General features: G+C 43.5%; 1 long non-coding RNA gene across 1 annotated transcript in view; it reads left to right on the top strand.

Annotated features, from left to right (window-relative positions):
- Positions 1 to 11,430, top strand: part of LOC123363718 — a 45,828-nt gene extending 34,398 nt beyond the window's left edge. The window contains exon 3 of the long non-coding RNA XR_006576872.1: positions 11,002 to 11,430. This is a non-coding gene — a long non-coding RNA (uncharacterized LOC123363718). The remainder of the gene's footprint in view (positions 1 to 11,001) is intronic.
- Positions 11,431 to 14,377: the final 2,947 nt, after the last annotated feature.

Below are 14,377 nucleotides of genomic sequence, written 5' to 3'. Positions count from 1 at the left end.
AATATTTGTCACATTCCTAAAAACCAGTCGCACTCCTTCCAGGAGTATTTCCATTGAAAATACAAGAAAGCTGTGACAGTAGCCTTTGCACCCATATAGTTTGTCACCACACCTCAACTTGTATGAATATTGGTAATGAGTAGAGTGAAAATGAAGGCTCAGTAAGGGTTTGTTTTTGTTTTTGAGCTACCAATAGTTTCCTCTTGACAGTAATTCCAGCAAAGACTCCATGGTTATGCAAACATTCCCAACAGCTAGAGTGGGGAAGGCTCGCTTTATATCTTTTACTTCACAGCTATCATCTAGCCACCAGCTTTACTCATAACGAGATATGTTCCCCCCTATGTAGGGCCTAGCAATAGGGCAGGGGCAGAGGAGAGGTGGTTGTGCCTTTCCATTTCCATTGCTGCTGAGAGTCTGAGTGAAGGCTAGGGCAGCCCTCATGATTGCCTTAGCTTGAGCATCTTGCTGCTTTTGGCTCCATGGAGCTTACAGCAGTGGGCAATTGGAAAGACACAGCTCTATCCCAACTATGCTTCCTCCCACCAGAAATAAATCTACTTGCTGTCTTTGCGCCTGCCCAACAATGGTCCTGGCATCAGTGGCTGCTATGTAGGTGGTGCAGACTTGGCAGAGACAGTTCTGCACCTGGCAAGTGACCTTGCTGTCTTAGGATTTTATACTGTAGTTGTGGTATCTGAATGCCTACTCCTCCAGAGCTAGTCATCAGGTAGGAGTACAGCCCCTTTATCTGACTGTAGCTCACCCAAAGTGGCCACAGCATAGGGTTGAATTCTCCCCAGTATCCTTGCACTTACCTAGTTGAGTTGGAAACTTCCAACACACATCTAGGGGCAGTTTTAATTCAGTGGACATGGTACAGTACTGTGTGCCAAGCGGGTGCTATCCCTGCTATCACCACACTCTGTGCTCTCAGGTAAATCACTTAATATTCCCATCTGCACACTGGAAATAATTTGCAAAGCACTTAGTAATTTATGGATAAAGTGTGCTGTATGTGCTGAATAGTATTTCAGTTCTACAGTTGAGTCTTTCAGACTGTAATAGACTCTTCTTTCCTTTCACTCCTAAAAAAAAATACTTGCTATAAAAAGGTCTCACTCTGAGAACAATTGTATTTGGTGAATTTGATTAACATTTCTAATGTGAGTCAACAGAGTAAGCTTTTTTAAAAATTGAAACAGCATTAGGTTGTCTTCCTTCAGTCAGTATTCTTCACAATGTGTCTTAAATAGCTGGGAATTGGAAGGGAAGTTTCATTTTCCTCCTGGATAAAACGTATTTTGTCTTTTGCAGCCCCTTTAAATGTTTCTGCAGATGAATACTGCCCATTTTGAAGTATGAAACACCATCAACAGGGTGTCTGTGGTAGAAGTGGAAATAGCACCAAGTTACAGGAGCGTTAAATCAAGATTAGAGGATTTTCTAATATGCTGTTGCAGAAATTGTTGTTGCAGAAAGAAAGTAAAGAAAGCACATTTGCATCAGCCCTGGCATGCAAGACGATTATAAGAAATGAAATAAAGCAGAGATCCTCTAAAATGGACACACATTTATGCTGAGTAGTAAGAAGTCAGAACAATGAAATTCATGCACCTCCTAAATGTATAGTACCTCCAATAATGCCCAATACAAATTTCTTTTCCTTTTTGTAGTTTATGGGCTGTGATGGTGCTTATAGACCTTGCCAAATATAATGTTTCAGGAGTGTAGAATTACATGTTCTATGACTTGAAAGGCCAAGAAGGCTGAAAATATTAGCATTTATTTCCTGCAGCACCTGAAGTAGGACAAGCTACTGCATTCATGCGGCTGGAACAGGAAGTGGGAATTTTACCAACCTCTAAGCCAAGTATAGATTTTGGAAAAAAACAAAGAGGACAAACCATTTCAGTGCTCTTCCTGGTTTGCTGCCTTTCAATATTTTCTTATGCACTGTATGCCATCTTGAGCTGTGAAAGACCAGCAGGAGTAAAGCAGCAATAGAGTGAATTGTATTTAAAAAGAAATATGGCAGAATTAGGTATTGGAGAAAGTCAGGCATCTGAACTAGACTGAGTGGGAATAAAAGAAATCATTCCTGCTCTTCACTACGTTTATCTGGTATATTTGGATGTTGTTAGAATCTCACTTTTGTCTCTTTTCTTACAGAGGAGACAGAGCTGAATTGCTATGGGGATTTAGTGCAAAGAGAATGTAAGACAGACACAGATGTTGGTCATGTTGCTTAATGCACTACTGGGAGGCACTCAGATACTATGGGGATGAGGGTGGTGTCAGAACCCATGTAGAATAAAATGGACACAGCTACAGGTGAGAAAACAGATGTTAGCAGAAGGAGACAGAGAGGGCAAACCACAGCAGCAAATATTCAGAGAATTACAAAAGGGATATTGGTAATGTGAAAGATGAATAATTAGAGAGTGACTGTTTTCTCTAATACAACACCTGACAAATTCAAAGAGACGAAAAAGGAGGGTGGTCGCCAAGCCAAGCTAAATAACCGGACCTTAATATACAAGGACAGTACAATACATGTTCATATTGCAGGCTGAAGACAAAAAGTAGGTTCAGCACATTATATCCAAGCCAGGAGCCCTGTTGAAGGGGAAATCATATGGAGTTGAGTGCCTGCTGAGAACTCTTACATAAAGCTGGTATTCAGCAATACTCATCTGTGGTGCAATTTTCAAAGGGACTGCACGATGATCCTTTGTTCATGTGCAGCTTTGTGTATGCAGTTAACTTGCACTCAGTTTTTGTATGCTGTCAGTTTTCCCTTCATGCACAAATAAAATAATTTACAACTCTGAGGGTGTTTATGCTGTGTGCATGCATACACATGGGTTTTGCGTGAATAGTGTTATTTGTATGTGCAGACAATAGTGCACACAAATGCATGTGCACATGCGTGCACACACACACTTGTACATGCAAAATTGTACAACCACATAAAAGCCCAGACTTTAAAACTTTGCTTGAAATAACATTGAAGCATATGAAAAAACCACACACTGCACAGATACAACATTGTTGGAGATGGCAGCAAAAAGTGACCAAACGCAGCAATGCAAGGTCTGGGATTCTAGATTACTCCTGTGAAGAAAGGCCTTGTTGGCAGTCTCAGCAAAGAGGCCAAAGACTGAAATAGGATGCTGGATGAACTACCCTCTCACCCCTGGAGGTATCCTCCCAGGTCAGGGTTGTGGCACACAGTTAGGATGAAGCTGGGAGATTGAATTGCTGCTGTCTGTTTTGTGGAGCTGCTAAAAAGCTGCAAAATTTTACAAGCATTACATTCTCTTCTACATACGCTGTTTTAAGAAGTGGATGGCTGCTGTCCATAAAGCAGAATTAAAGATGTCTTATGGAAAGGACAGAGCAGAAACCCAAATCCCAGATGTTCACACCAGACAAAACATCCAAGCCACAGCTCCTCTTTCCACAAGTTCCCCAAAGTGAAGTGCCATCTGTACTGTTGTTTGTTGCTATTGCCTTAGTGGGCCAGATCACAAGACTTGCCCTTATTCAGTTAATGTGATATGGGCTTGGAGTATAGACACAGTCTAACCATGTTACAACCCATTTTCTGAACTGTGCTACAGTCCTGATAGAGTCCAAGGCAGCAAGGCTCCTGGGAGCCCCAGCTCTGAGCAAGTGCATCTGGCTAGCTGTCCTAGACCCAGGCACCATGGAACACCAGGCTGCTGGGAAATCCTGACGGGGAGCTTGGGACCTGGAACTCCTAGCAAGCTCCTTGCTCCCTTTCAGCCCATTAGGCAGGCTACCAAGCAATGTCTGAATTACAGGGGGCTTTGGAGAAGTCAAGCCCCCTTAGTACTTTTAGGGGCTACCTCTTTTATGTCTTATGGCCCCCTTATTTCTCACTAGTATTTAAATGAAAGCAAGCCATTTGACATTCAGGGACCTCCTACTTTTTCCCCATAATATGAACGCCGCTGCTGAGGAGCTGGGAACCTAAAAACCTGAGCTGCCGAGGAGTTGGGATCTAGGGGTCCCAGGTGCTCAGTTCCCTCCCCACAGTTCCCATGTGGGCAAACTGGCAGGAAACAGGCAGGTTTCTGACCAAAAGCTACCTGGCAGGCAGAGTTCCATTAGAATCCTTCCTGGTTTCCAGCAGAATTTTTGTAAGAAATTGACAGAGTTCTGCAGAATGTTTCCATATTGAAAAATGGGCAAATTCCAGTGAAATTCCAAATAAGTTCATTGAAATTTTCCTCACCAGTGCTAATTAAACCAAACAGTGATAAGACCAGGATCCATGGCAGAGGACTCACCACTTTTTTTTTTTAATCAGATTCTTTCCTCTCTTTGGAAAGATAACTGTGCTATCAGGAGAGATGAAAATGGTGCCAATACCTAAGATACAATCTGAGTGAAAGAGGACTTGTGACTCTTGCTTGTTTCTGTCAACTTATGTGGTTCAACTATCATACAGTATGTTTGAGGTAAAAATGAATATTTTTGTCCATTTTTACTTTGAAGTTATGTCATGTTAATACCCAGGGCATAGATCATCAGTAGGACCCTACCAAATTCATGGCGATAAAAAAAAATCACCAACTGTGAAATCTGGTCTTGTGTGCTTTTAGCCTATACTATACAGATTTCATGGGGGAGACGAGCGATTCTCAAATTGGGGGGTCCTGACCCAAAAGGGAGTTGCGGGGTGTGTGTTTGGGGATTACAACATTTTAGGGGGGTTGTGGTATTGCCACCCTTACTTCTGCGCTGCCTTCAAAGCTGAGCGGCCGGAGAGTGGCGGCTGTTGGCCAGGAACTCAGCTCTGAAGGCAGCGCCCCGCCAGCAGCAGTGCAGAAGGGTGGCAACACCATACCATGCCACCCTTACTTCTGTGCTGCTGCCTTCAGAGCTGGGCAGCTGGAGAGCGGCGGCTGCTGACTAAGGGCCCAGCTCTGTAGGCAGCAGCGCAGAAGTAAGGGTGGCAATATCATACCATGCCGTCCTTCCTTCTGTGCTGCCGTGGTGGTGGTTCTGGGCTCCCGGCCAGCAGCCGCCGCTCTCCAGCTGCCCAGCTCTGAAGGCAGAGCCGCCACCACAGCAGCACAGAAGTAAGTATGGCATGGCATGGCATAAGTAAGGGTAGCAGTATCGCAGCCCCTCCTGCAATAACCTTGTGACCCCCCCAACTCCTTTCTGGGTTAAGACCTCTACAATTAAAACACTGAAATTTCAGATTTAAATAGCTGAAATAATGAAATTTATGATTTTTAAAATCTTATGACTCTGAAATTGACCAAAATGTACAGTGAATTTGTTTCTCGTGCAACAAGACTAAAATGTACTGTTAACAGAATAGGATAATGAAAAATAACCTGCAATAAGATCTGAGTAACTATTTGCACTGACTTATCATGTCAGCTTATGTAGGGCTAGATTCAAAGCCCATTAAAGCCAAAAGGAGTCTTTCCATTGACTGGTACAGAGAAGCAGGACAATCACTCCCTCTCTATCCTGCTCCCTTTGTGGGTGATGTTAATATTGTCAACCCCAAGTGTTAAAAAATGACTGGTTTACAAACCAGGACATTTTTTTGAAAATAATAAGTGTAGTTTTTTTTTTCTGGTTTCTGAGCCTGTGGGATATATTTGCTCCCAAATCACTTCAGCTTGGGTTGAAGCATTTTGGTACAGTTTGAAAGAATTTTCTTTTTCTGCCAAGAAAACCAAAATACTTTTGTTTAGGTCAATTTTTGAAACAATTTTTTTTTCAATTTTTCAGTTTGGATAAAAAAACCCAGTTCACACAGATCTAGATATAAATGCCCAACCCAGAATGAAAATGCTTTCCCAATCTCAGATATAATATTTTACACAGTTATTGCAAGAACAAGTCGTTATTTTGTTCATAAACACACATTTTTACCTATTTATTTATAAAGTGGGCATAAATCCATCTCACAGAGGTTTCAGCATATACTGCAACTGCCATTTTTGAAAGATTAGAATATGTGCAGTAATCTATTGCCTCCTTTTATAAACTGTTCTCATTTTCCATTTTAATTTTCTATTACCTAATCCTATTTCTACTGATCAGAACTGAAATAAATAAATAAATAAGGAGAAATATTTAAATACAGCAGAAGCTTGCTAATTTGCACCAATGATTGGAGGCTCCTTGTAAATTATTGCATTTTTTAAATTAACAAATGACTGAACAAAATAAAAAGAAGCAGAGTGAATCACAAGATGTATTTTGTGCATTTATGTGGTTAACTGTAGATTGTTATGTATAGCAATACTTCATAGTATATTAGTCAATGTACTATGATACAGTTTGTAGAAATGATGCTATTAATAGAAGACTGCAGTATCTTTCATTAAATCTTCAGTGAGAGGCTGCCAATTTCTATTACTGATTGTAAAGTGTATAGTTCAGGAAAGTGCATATTAGTTAAGACCTACCACACACACACACACACACACACACACACACACACACACACACACACACAATCTACCACTAACCCATTTTAAAATTTTGACAATTTTTCCATTCTTGCTGCCATACCAGAGAGATAAATATGAGTCGTTTTGAAAAGGATCTTGCCACAGTTGTTTGCATTGGTCACAGCAATCAGTAGTAAGTAGTAAATAACTCCCACTTGCCTGTTTCTGTCATTGAGCCACAAAAGCATTCTGAATATGTGTTGGCTAACATTATAAATGAAGGAAGAGTATGACTAAAATTAGCTGGCTCACAGAACTAAATTTTCTTTGGCCCGGTTAAACCCTACAGCAAAGGCCAGATCCTCAGCTGCAGATGAGGAAGGCTCAATGCAGCTGCATGAGGTGGGCACAAAAGTATCTTGTACTCAACCCTCTTCTGGCGGAAAGGAGGTCATCTGAGTGCCAGTTCCAGGCATAAATTAGAACACAGCCTTAGGGCTGCTCTACTTTATACCAGCTGCCAATGGCCCCAAGAGACCATTCCGGTTGCTGAGGTTCTCCCAAGCACAGGGACAACCACCCCATCCATACCTCCTTATCTCTTGTCCGCATTCTCTATGCTGGCAGCTGAATGGCCCTAAACTAACCAAAGAGCCCCTAGATTTCAAAGAGACACAAAGCAGACCTAATACATTGGAAGACTGTGCTCTAAAATAAGCCAAACAAAAGAAAGATTGATTGATCGCTAGCTTTTGTCTCAGGTAGCCCCTATGACATGCCAGGTGCTGTACAAACACACAAAAACATATAGTGGCTAACACAAAGAGTTTATAATCTTACAACAGGTTAAAAGAGGCCACTGTAAACAGAGGGTCAAATTATCTGTGAGGTACGGGACCATAGTTTCTAATAAGTTCTATTTTAGTGATTAAGATGTTAGCATGTATCTCACTATACATAAAGCATCTAGTGAGTTGGATTATGGGTTCATCTATTACCGGTGACCCAATGATTTGTTGTTTTTAATTAAATCCTCTAACAGCTATTACCACTTTGCTTTAATCTGGTAGATTGTAGTACTTCCGAAATGATGAATCTGACTTCATAAGGCAACATGATTTTTTTTTTTGCATTAAAATTAAATTAGTTGGAGAATTCAAATAAATTACTAGTGGAAAGAAAAATGTACAAAGATGTCAACCTAAAGAATCTATTCCTGGGCACATGGCAGAGATAGACATATTAATAGCTGGGACATATAAAACTTTTATGGAGGTGCCATTTCAAACAACGAAATGCAACATTATAAAACATTGTTGTGGGAAATGGAACTGAATATATTTTCCATTATTCAAATCTCTCTGCTGTGAACGGCTAATGAACCAATCAGCACACAGGGATCTGCGTATGGCACAGCAATTGAGGAACAACCATAAAATATCTATTCAAATCTGACTCCACTAATCAGTCAGCGTTTAGGGGAACTGCAGAAGTGAGACATAAGCGTACAGCTCTGGCGAACAGGCAGGTGTGTTGGGTGGACAGAGGGATCGCTCTGCTCACTCTCTCCCTAATAGTGTGGGAGGCAAGAAAAAGTCGCAGCTACTTTTTTCACACTCCCACACCCATGCAGGTTCTAGCGATGCAGGTAGCCCACACGGGAGCGTAAAGAGGCTCCCTGTGCTTGCAGCAGGGATTATGAGCGCACCTCAGTCATTGGGTCTTTTTTTCCTAATTGTTCTGGCCAAGCAAAGAGAGGCCCTGTGCTCAGCTTGATGGCTTTGTCTGTTTGCAATGTGATAATTTAGGATGCCAATTCCAAAAGTTCTGGGAATGTTCTAGGCATCAGTGGGCAAAGCCCTATTGATTTGGAGGGAAAACTGGAAAGGAGAAAGGGGGGACATACAGAGCCCCTTGCATCTGCTTACCACACACACCTGCTTTAACCATCTCTGGTAATTGTCTATAGATCAAAGAACAGGTTGATGGCAGCCATTAACACCTCTCCAGGATAACATCGCCTCCCATCTCAGCTCTGCCCTTTGTCTCAGCAGCGTTTAACAGGCTGACCCCCTGCATGACTCCTCCTCCCAGACAAAATGAAAAGAGATAATAGCTGGAAGAGCCAGAGGGAGCGAAGAGAGAAAGAAGCTTCAGTTTAACTTGCTGCATGGGGAAGACTGTGTAGCCAGGAGTCTAACAACAGACATAAGAGGGCCTTAGAGGTAGGGTTTTTAGAGGGGGTAAAGGTGAAGGTGGGAGAAGTAGCAGTGACTGGACAGATGGGGCAGGGGCGGAGGAAGCAGGGATCCTAAGGGAAGGAGGGGAAAGGTGCTAACTCCCTGGGTGCTCCATGGCTGGAGTACCCACAAAAAAAAGGTGGCTGCTCATCACCCACCAGCCACAGCTGCTTGGGGGCCGCTGGTGGTGAGCTGATCAGGGACTGCCGCCGATGAGCTGATTGGCAGCTTGGGGAGGGGTTTAGGGGAGGGCATAGAGCAGCAAGTGGCGGGCAAACAGGGGCCTCAGGGAGGGTGTGGAGGGGTGGTGGGAAAGGACGGAGTGAGGCAGGGCCTCGGGGTAGAGCACCCCCGGAATACTAAAAGTCGGCGTGTGTGTGTGCAGCGGGGGAGTGTGGATGGGGAGCAGGGACTGTTTATAATGAACCCTGGAAGGGGAAAGGCAAGTGTGTGTGTAAGTAAGAACGATTCCCGACTGAGAGATGGGGGCTAGTTTCTGATAAGGGAGAGATGTGAACTTCTGGGGCCCAGTGGGAAGGGAATAGGGGTAGTTTAATGAATAACTGAAGAGTAAAAGACAAAGCAAATGGCTGCAAGTAGAGGAATCTCTGGTGACACCCCCCGCTGCTTCCTGCACATACCACAGGCAGTGGCTTCATACACTACTCTCTCTCATTGGTCATACAGCTCAGCCTGCAGCAGCAACGCAGTGTGCGACCTTGTAGTTTATTGAATTCAACATCTGAGTTGTCCTCTGTGGCTATATTTGTTCATCACATTTATTTTTCACTATGATCCTGCAACACTGGAAAGATAACAAAAATGCTTTTACCCCACAATGTAGGATTTTTGGTCCATCCGTGTGATAAAACGCACTAGCAGCTCTTTTAAGAAGAAAAGGAATCATGAATGAAAGCGGTGGATGTGATATATCTTGACTTTAGTAAAACTTTTGATACAGTCTCCCACAGTATTCTTGAAAGCAAGTTAAAGAAGTATGGACTGGATGAATGGACTATAAGGTGGATAGAAAGCTGGCTAGATTGTTGGGCTCAACGGGTAGTAATCAATGGCTCGATGTCTAGTTGGCAGCCAGTATCAAGCGGAGTGCCCCAGGAGTTGGTTCTTGGGCCGGTTTTGTTCAACATCTTCATTAATGATCTGGATGATGGGATGAATTGCACCATCAGCAGAGGACACTAAGCTGTGGGGAGAGATAGATACGCTGAAGGGTAGAGATAGGGTCCAGAGTGACCTAGACAAATTGGGGGATTGGGCCAAAAGAAATCTGATGATGTTCAACAAGGACAAGTGCAGAGTCCTGCACTTAGGACGAAAGAATCCCATGCACTGCTACAGCCTAGGGACCGACTGGCTAAGCAGCAGTTCTGCAGAAAAGGACCTGGGGATTACAGTGGATGAAAAGCTGGATATGAGTCAGCAGTGTGCCCTTGTTGCCAAGAAGGTGAATGGCATAATGGGCTGCATTAGTAGGAGCATTGCCAGCAGATCGAGGGAAGTGATTATTCCCCTCTATTTGCACTGGTGAGGCCACATCTGGAGTATTGCGTCCAGTTTTGGGCCCCACACTTCAGAAAGGATGTGGACAAATCGGAGAGAGTCCAGCGGAGGGCAATGAAAATGATCAGGGCACTGGGGCACATGAATTATGAGGAGAGGCTGAGGGAATTGGGCTTATTTAGTCTGCAGAAGAGAAGAGTGAGGGGGGATTTGATATCAGCCTTCAACTACCTGAAGCGGGGTTCCAAAGAGGATGGAGCTTGGCTGTTCTTAGTGGTGGCAGGAGCAATGGTCTCAAGTTGAAGTGGAGGAGGTCTAGGTTGGATATTAGGAAACACTATTTCACTAGGAGGGTGGTGAAGCACTGGAATGGGTTACCAAGGGAGGTGGTGGAGTCTCCATCCTTAGTTTTTTAAGGCCTAGCTTGACAAAGCCCTGGCTGGGATGATTTAGTTGGTGGTGTTCCTGCTTTGAGCAGGGGTTTGGACTAGATGACCTCCTGAGGTCTCTTCCAACCCTAATCTTCTATGATTCTATGTATGCCTCTAGCTGTTACTATGAGTATTGCAGTGTTGCTTTGCACTGTTAATACTCTATATTCCATCTGCAGATGGGTGAAAAAACTCTGCGTATGGGCCTCACCTATTTAACGGGTGAGCTGTGATGCCTAGTTAATGTTTGTTAATCACAGTGATATCCTTTGAAGAAAGGTGAAATGTGTATGCAGAAAGGTCCACTGATGACTAATATGAAACTCCTAATAAGCTTTTCTTCTCTTTTGTCCCCAGGGCACAATTTCAACCCAAGTCTACAAAGATGAAAAGCAGATTTCCCAGTCTCACAGAACTGCTAATTGCAACAGCATTTTTAAAAACTAGTGATGACAGAAAACACTGTGAGTTGCTGAGCGTGATCTCTTTCTGAAGACAGTGCAGTCCCTAAACTTCAGTCCTCAGGCTAAATGCAAAAGATTGTTAGATATACTCAAACCTTTTAGTATTTTGCTATACACATATCCCCAATCTTCACTTTCTGAAAAGGTTAATGGGATCTCTGCAAGATCAAATGTTTATATGACAGTGGATTAACCTTTACAGTTAAATCAGTTTCTTGCAAATGTAAGCAGGGATACCTTATTATCCAATAGGGTCAGCAGTTCAAGTCTTCATTAACTAAGTGCTAAATTACAGTAATAATCATATAATTTTATACCATACAGGAGCTCTTTTATTGCTTACCACAGCAAGCAAACATTTTCAATGACATATTAAAGTTTTAAAAAGCAACTTAGAAACAATAAACAGTATATAAACACACTATACAGTTTTGTCTTGATATCATCCTACCCTGCTTTTGAGAGAAGTACAAGACCCTAGATAGACAGAGCTTGTCAGTTTCTTTAAAGACTTTGGTTGAGGAGTCTCTTGATCCAAATTTGGATTAGCTGGTGCTTTAAAGTAACATTATGATATCAATTGCCACCATGCTGCCCACTAAATTCTTTTCTACAGTTCTCCTGATAATAGGAGACCTGGTTCCTGTGTGCAATACAGTTGCTTTATGCTGCACTTAGGGTTGCTGGGCATCCACTGACCAGTCTGTTTAAAAAAAAACAGGTTGGCAGTGCAGTGTGGCTGAGGCAGGCTTCCTGCCTGTCCTAGCTCCACATGGCTCCCGGAAGTGGCCAGAGAAGCTCCATGCACTACCCCCGTCCTGAGCGCCAGCTCTACAGCTCCCATTGGCCGGGAACCATGGCCAATGGGAGCTGCGGGGCCAGCACGTGCGGGTGCAGGCAGTGTACACCATACAGAGCTGCACCTTTGCCTGGGGCCAGGAAATGCCAGCCGCTTTTGGGAGCAACGTGGCCTCAGGGCAGGCAGGGAGCCTGACTTAGCCCTACTGCGCCACTGACCAGGAACCGCCTGAGGTAAGGGACACCCGGCTGGAGTCTGCCCCACCCACCCGCACCCCAAACCCAACCCCCTGCTCCAAGTCAGAATCCCCTCCCACACATAAATTCCCTCCCAGATCCTGCACCCCAACTCCCTGTACCAGCCCTGAGCCCCCTCCTTCATCCCAAACCTCTCATCCCCACCCCCACCACAGAGCCCGCACCCCCAGCTAGAGCCCTCAGCCCCTCCTGCACCCCAACCCCCAGCCCAGAGCCCCCTCCCACACCCTGAGCCCCTCATTTCTGGCCCAACCCCGGGGCCCGCACGCCCAGCAGGAGTATTCACCCCCCCACCCCAACCCCTTGCTCCAGCCCCGTGAAAGTGAGTAAGAGCAAGCAATGGAAGGATTGGTGCTGGAGTGAGTGGGGGAGGGGCCTCAGATAAGGAGCGGGTCAGGGGTAGGGCAGGGATGTTCAGTTTTGTGCAGTTAGAACGTTGGCAACTATAGCTGCACTGCTGCCAAAATATGACCCTAAATCTTGTTCAGCCAACTACAGGAGCATCACCCAATAGAGGGGGATCCTCCGATGGCAAAAAGACAGCAGATCAGCTCTTTCATGGCCTTCTGCTGCTGACGTATCAGACAGCCAGAACAGATAGTGGCCAAGCCTCCCTGACACCTCACTGAACTCCAATTGGTATATTGGCCCATTGTAGCTGTTGACATTTAACAACCTGCAGAGCCTACTGTGCGCTGAACAAGGCTGAATGCTGCTCTTAATTGTGACAGGATCATGGAATGCAAAGATCACTCTCTTGGGGGCTGTTCCTTGTGCACTTCAACTGTAGGAGTGTATCTAGCCCGCAGTGTGTAATTAAAGCCTTTAGCCAACTCCATTCTTCCTGTGCATCAAAAGTCCCTGTATCATTTTTCACTAAGGGCAGAGTTGTTTTGGACTGAGTTAACCCAATTACTTTTCTCTATATTATAAAAATGACATTTCTCTATGTGCCAGTGGAGAGGAGGAATACCAGGCAGTTCAGATAAGTATGAATAAAGGGATGGACTGTAGAAGGTCTTCATTGTACTTGACATCTTTACTGCTGATAATTGAGAAGCTTGTCTCAATTGCTAGCTGTGACAGAGACAGTTGTATTATCTCTGGAGAACAGATATTACAGAAGATGTGGATGGAACCAGAAACAAGGAATTTGTTTCTCTGGCTTTATTTTGAAAAGGAATTTTGAATACTGCAAAATTAAAATTCACCAATAATGAAATGGATTCCACACAACTTAGTAGCTAATGGCCAAATAATATCCTTCAGAGTAAAAACAAAACAACCCCCATCCCCAAAACAAGATAAACATAACTAGCCACTATCTATTGAAAGATATGCCAAAAATTAGCAGTGTTAGCTAAGACATCTCACACCATTATATAACCGTAAAATCATTTGGTTCTACCCACCAATATATTAGGTTAACGAGGGAGGAAGTGGGGAGATGAGAATTACTCAAATTAGAAAAACTGTGTTGTTATGTTAGAGAAAGAATCAAAATGACTGATAATGCCTCTCAAGAAAGTAAAAAGAACAGGAGTACTTGTAGCACCTTAAAGACTAACAAATTTATTTTAGCATGAGCTTCCAGGTCAGAAATACCATGTGCATAGACTCTTTCAAAAGTCATTTGGTTAAAATCAAGCAGAGCCACGTTAAATATATACGAAAAGGGAGGGGGAAATCTACAACTTTTTCAGACCTCAACAAATTTCTTGCCCGGTTCAATGGATGGATGAAGTGTTGTGTAATTTCTGATAGTGCCCAATCTGGTTTACCTAACTAAATTTGCTCATTCCTAAATGTTAGGCCATATCCTCAGCGGATGCAAATTGGCACAGCTCCTTTGACTTCAGTGGAGTGTCAGAGAATTTCACCCTCATTTAATATAGTGTCTTGTGAGAGTGGGACTAAATACCCCACCGAAGAACACTAAAAGTTCTTTAGGTTAAACATTTGGGGCACCCAGTAGACAACTGGGAAGAAGGAAAATGTTTGTTAAAGGGCTGATTGCATATGTAGATTTGTGGCAGTGCAATGTGTACCTGCTTTTCTCTTTTTGCTTTTTAAATAACATGTATCAGTGTGACACAGAGGCCTACTGGTGGTTCACCACTCTGTGGCAACTGCTCTTGTCAGGCCTGACATACTACACCTAACACACGGTTGCCATAATCAGTATTTTAAAAGGTGTGATGTAAAGTATCATA

The sequence above is a fragment of the Mauremys mutica genome, chromosome 1 (assembly GCF_020497125.1).
Source record: "Mauremys mutica isolate MM-2020 ecotype Southern chromosome 1, ASM2049712v1, whole genome shotgun sequence".
In the NCBI taxonomy this organism is placed as follows: Eukaryota; Metazoa; Chordata; order Testudines; family Geoemydidae; genus Mauremys; species Mauremys mutica.
This window is presented reverse-complemented; position numbering and strand designations above follow the sequence as displayed.